Genomic DNA, 5,904 nt, shown 5'->3' with positions numbered 1-5,904 from the left:
CGGGTGAAGGTGTCATTTGTCTCATTTTACAGTCCACAGTCGTGGGTCTCTTCTCCTTTCGACCTACACCCTCTACCTCGATGATCTCATCCAGTCTCGTGGTTTTAAATGCCATCTGTAGGCTCAGGAGCTCCAGATTTTGTATTTCCAGAGGGAACGGCTTCTCTTTGAGTTCCAGACTGTATCCAACTGCCCACTCAACGGCTCCACGTGGGTACCAGATGGGGCCTCCATGCCCTGCACGGCCAAGATCCTACTCCTGAGCGTCAACCCTAGCTCAGCAACATACACACCCAGTCTCTCCATCTCAGCTGTTCAAACCCAGACCTCGGAGCCTTTCTCCGTACCTCTCCTTTCTCCTCACTTCATGAGTCACTGGCTCTACCTCCAACACCATCCTGCAACTGACCACTTCTGGCCACCCCCAGTTCTGCCACCTGGTCCAGGGACCATCAACTCAGCTGGACCACGGCCACAGCCTCCTGATAACTTCCTCACTTTATCCCTAAAGGCTGTGTTCACACACCAGACAATATTCTCCTTGTAACAAAGATCAGCTTGTTTAACACTCTCCCACCCTTTGGCTTAACACTCTCAAAGATTTTCCTTCGCATTTAGAATAAACTACACTCCTCCCTTTGGTCTACAGGGTCCTAAGCCATCTGGTCTCTGCCCAGCCTCACCTCTGTCACTCTCGTCTCACCCCGCTACTCTTCAGTCACACTGTCCTTTTTATTGTTCATTTAACCCACCAAGCTCATTCCTGCCACAAGTTCTTTGCACTTGCTGTTTCCTCTTCTGTTCACTGCCTGGCTCTTTCTCATCTTTCAGGTCAGCTCAAATGTCATGGCCTTAGAGAGGTCTTTCCTGATGGCTCTGGCTAAAGGAGCCACCATCTCTGAAATTTGGTTTTTATATTAGCTTAATATCTCCATATTAATATTAGCTTAATATATGCTGATAAGGGTCCATCTAGTCAAAGCTATGGTTTTTCCAGTAGTCATGTATGGATGTGAGAGTTGGACCATAAAGAAGTCTGAGCACCAAAAAATCGATGCTTTTGAACTGTGGTGTTGGAAAAGACTCTTGAGAGCCCCTTGGAGGGCAAGGAGATCAAACCAGTCAGTCCTAAAGGAAATCAACCCTGTATTCATTGGCAGGACAGATGCTGAAGCTCCAGTACTTTGGCCACTTGATGCAAAGAGTCGACTCATTAGAAAAGACCCTGATGCTGAGGAAGTTTGAGGGCAGGAGGGGAAGGGGATGACAGAGGATGAGATGGTTGAATGGCACCATCGACTCAATGGACATGAGTCTGAGCAAACTCTGGGTGATAGTGCAGGACAGGGAAGCCTGGCGTGATGCAGTTCATGGGGTCACCGAGAGTTGGACATGACCTAGCGACTGAACAACAAATATCTCCATAGGTTATTATCTTGCTTACATATTTGCTTATTATAACCAAAATGCAAGTTTCATGAAGGTAGAAACTTGTCTATCTTCCTGACTACTGCAGATCTTTTGCCTAGAGCAGTGCTCGGCACATAAGCAAGCCCTTATGTGTAAATACTTGTTTGAGGAAATACTTGTTGAGGAAATAAATGAGTGAAGGCTCAGAGAGGTCAAGTGACTTTCCAAAGTCACCCAGCCAGGAAGTATAAGAACTGGAGTTTGAATCCAGACCTAATTCCTGGTCTAGACATTTGGGATTCTGCCCAACTGGGTGAGGCCCAGTATAAATGTAGGGGATGTGTTCAGGGCCTATATTCAGGGATGAATACATTCAGGGATGTATTCAACCACCCCAAAAGAGGTGGCTTTGGGGGCAAAATAGGGGAGTGTCCCAGTTCCTTCTTTTCCTTTGCTCATGGTGTTTCCATTGCCTGAAGTGCCTGCTGTCGCTCCAGGAGCCATCGGTTCTATGAAACGAACATCACAGCACCTACATTATTTTACTGAGAAGGACCAAGGACCTTCCCAACTAGGAGGTTTTTCTGTGGTCACCAGCAAGGCTCCCCCTTCCCTTGATCTCAGAGCTCTTGCTTTGCTTTCTCACTATGAGCGTTGGTCCACCTGGGATTGTGACAGCTATCCCTTACCTCCCAAAGGCCTGGATTTCATATGCAAGTTGGCCCACTAGCTTCCCAAGTGACCAAATGTTGCAGCAGCTATGTCTGGCAAAGTATTCCCCTCAAAAATTGTCCCTTGCCTTATATCTACATAGCTAAGAGAGCCACTCACATTACCTCTTGGAGTACCAACGTTCTCAGTTTTAGAAACAGCACAATTGTGATTTTCCTTTTTTTCTACCCTCCATTTTCAATGAGTTTTCAAAAGTTGAGGCCATAGTAGGTGTTTGACTAATGAATGAACCCCCAGTGGATCTGCACAACACTCCTAGACAGCATGAAGCCTACTTCTCCCATCTCCTGCCTGCCTGCCTTAGGGGGTCAGAGCTTCAGGAGCCACCCAGCAGGGACTGCTCCCTGCAAATGTGGCTCCCTCTCTGGTCAAGGTCAAGGGACATGGTGCAATGTCATATTTAAAAGTGGGAGCTCTCTGGCTTGAAGCGGTTCCTAACGGCCAAATTTGGGACAATTTGAGCATCAGAAGAAGTAACAGTAAACACGGGTTATGACCTGCTGAATAAGAGAAGAATCCATGAGTCCATATAATATGAATAAATAAATAAAGAGAAGAGAAAGCTCCACCTTCAAGTAAAAAGAAAGATAGGGACTTCCCTGGTGGTCCAGTGGCTAAGACTCCACACTCTCAATGCTGGGGCCCATGTTTGATCCCTGGTCAGGGAACTAGAGCCTGCAAACATGCTGCAACTACGAGTTCACATGCCACAACTTAGAAAAATCCTATATGCTTCAACTTAAACCCGGCGTAGCCAAACAAAGACATAAGCAAAATATTAAAAAGCAAAACACTGGCGTGTGTTCAGAGGTAAGGGGCATCTGTCTGCAATTTACTCTCAAATGGAGTGGGAGGGTGGATTATAGATAAAATGTGATAAAATATTAACAACTGAGGAATCTGGGTGAAGAGCCTATAGAAATTAGATATTGTTCCTGCAATGTTTGTTTTAATTAAAAAAGTAGGATTTTCTTTGCTTGTTCTAAGTAGGGGCTCTCAAGTCAGCTTATGAAACTCAAATCCCAGCCTCACACCCCACCCCCCACCAACTGAGTGACTTAACCACTCTCTGCCTCCTTTATAAATTGGATTCGCTGTTGATAATAGTGCCTGCTCTGTGGCTTATAAAACTATTTATTGGGTTCACACTGAGAAACACTGAGCGCAGTGCCTAGTACGCAGTAAGAGATCAGTAAATAAATACTGGGTTAGAGAGAGATGAATCCTCTGGAGTCCCCTAGGACACTCCCTCTGAAAAACTGCTTCTCCCCCAGGTGAGTGACGCAAAGCCAGTGGGGACCTCACCCTGCCCGGAGACCCCTCCTCCTGTCAACAGGAAGGAGCCTTGTGGCTTGCGCCTAGAGAGGGAGCGGCCCTTTGCCAGCAAGGTCCAGCAGACCTCCAACCAGCCCAGCTGGTCTCGGCTCACCTGCCTGGCCCCAAAACACCAAACGGCACTGCAGCAGGTCCCGGCGGGGCCCTGGCCCACGGTGGGTGCTGTGCCTAATAGTGGTTGCTCAGTAACCAAATTTGACCCAAGCCAGGGGCTGCAGCTCGGAACCCACCCCTGGCTGCCTCCGGAGTGGGGTATTCCTTCCTCCCAGCCTCAGTCTTTCCCACCTGCAGAGTGAGAGTGTAGAATCAGGTCAGTGGTTTTTCAACAACCTCAAACCACAGTGAAATTTCTTCAAATGAAACTTAACTCTGCAGTGTACTCTGCCTTATAAACCATCAGAAGCCAGGCTGCCATGGAGGAGACCCAGGCTGGCTTTAAGTTTTCCCTCTTTGGGTGTTTTCTGGAGACCCTTCTTGCCCTGAGATTTGATTTCCAGGCCCCCATGAGCTCCTGACCCTGGACCCTCGGGCCTTCCCTTCCTTGATTTGCAGGGTGGCTCCATCAGTTGGGCCAGGTCCCACATTTCCCACAGATCCCTCTACCTGGTGGGAGTGATCATCAGAGGCATCCCTTTCAGCTCCTTCAGGCACCTTATCTTGTCCCAGCTCCTCCACCCATCACATATACCATGTGTACGCGTATGTATGCTCAGTCACATCCAACTCTTTGTGACTGCATGGACTGTAGCCCACCAGGCTCCTCTGTCCATGGAATTATCCTGGCAAGAATATTGGAGTGGATTGCCATTTCTTCCTCCAGAGGGTCTTCCTGACCTAGGGATCAAACCTAAGTCTCCTGCATCTTCTGCATTGGCAGGCAGATTCTTTACCACTGAGCCACCTGGGAAGCCCCTCAGATGCCTTGTACCAGTTTCTTACTACTGCTTATCACTTCTTTTTCTTCTTCTTTTTAAAATATTTATTTATTTGGCTGTGCCGGGTCTTAGTTGTGGCATTTGGGATCTAGTTCTGAACTGGGAACTAGTTTCCTGACCAGGGATCGACCTCCGGGCCCCCTGCATTGAGAGTGTGCAGTCTAAGCCACTGGACCACCAGGGAAGTCCCACTGCTTATTACTTCTGACTCTACTTATGTCTATTATGTTTATGAGATGCCTCCTTTGAGCCAGACACTGCACTAAATGCCTAAGACCTATTTACGTGATATATATTTTCCCATAGCATATCTCTTCTTCTACTGCTAAACAAACCAATCATCAAAAAAATTATCTGTACTTTTATCACATCTTAGTGTCTTCGTAACTTCAATGTCTCCTTCTTACAGTATCCTTCTCCAATGAGGTGGAATGTGGCACAGAAATGATCAACCCCATCAGGTTTATGGGTTCACCAAATGCCTTGGGAGTCCGTCCCCCCATTGCTGGGTGTGGTGTGCCTGATCCCCTTAATCCCCTCTCCCCATCTTAGAAGTTAGGTATTATCATCACTATGTTGCAGGTGAGGAAATTGAAACCCAGAGAGGTGAGGAAACTTGCCCACTATCACACAGCTAGTCCCTGGCAAGAGGAGAACTTGAACTCAGGTTGATCTGACTCAGGGGCCACACTCTCTGCCGCTGCCCCTGTCAGGAAAAACCCTGGGCTTTGCTGGAGAGAAATGAGCTGTTTCACGTGGGCCACTCCTCGTGTGGGAGAAATCCTCCCCCTCTTTTCCCCTCCTACTTTTAAATCATAAGAAAGCTGGGCCGGGTTGGGGGAGGCCTGACAGATGGTGTCCCTACACTGGGCTGCTGTCTGCAGGGGTCCTGGGTCTGGGCAACAGATTGTCTGTGTGTGCTTAGTCGCTCAGTCATGTCCGGCTCTTTGCAAACCCATGGACCCCCACTAGGCTGCTCTGTCCATGGAGATTCTCCAGGCAAGAATACTGAAGTGGGTTGCCATGCTCTCCTCCAGGGGATCTTCCCAACCCAGGGATTGAACCTAGGTCTCCCACACTGCAGGCGGATTCTTTACCCTCTGAGATACCGGGAAAGCCAACAAAGGGAAAAATGAATTTGAACAAATCCAGATAATCATAATAGCTATTGTTGTCCTGTTTATGAGACATTTCCTCTGTGGATCTTTTATCTCACAAAACGCTATGAGGTGTCTTTCTTGTCCCCACTGTGTAGACGAGGAAACTGAGGCTTAGAGAGGCAATGCCACTTGCTCAGAACATGCCAGTGAATAAAGGCTCTCCCCACCTCTGTGAATATGAGCATTTCAGTGCCACTTTACCAGCACAGGGTATTCTCATTTTTTAAGTTCTGCTAGATACCCTGGAGTATGAAATCAAGAGGGCCTCAGGAAGCATCACTACGAACAAAGCTAGTGGAGGTGATGGAACTCCTGTTGAGCTATTTCAAATC

Source organism: Bison bison, unplaced genomic scaffold (assembly GCF_000754665.1).
Source record: "Bison bison bison isolate TAMUID 2011002044 unplaced genomic scaffold, Bison_UMD1.0 scf7180017864213, whole genome shotgun sequence".
NCBI lineage: Eukaryota > Metazoa > Chordata > Mammalia > Artiodactyla > Bovidae > Bison > Bison bison.
Note: the sequence above shows the minus strand (reverse complement) of the source record.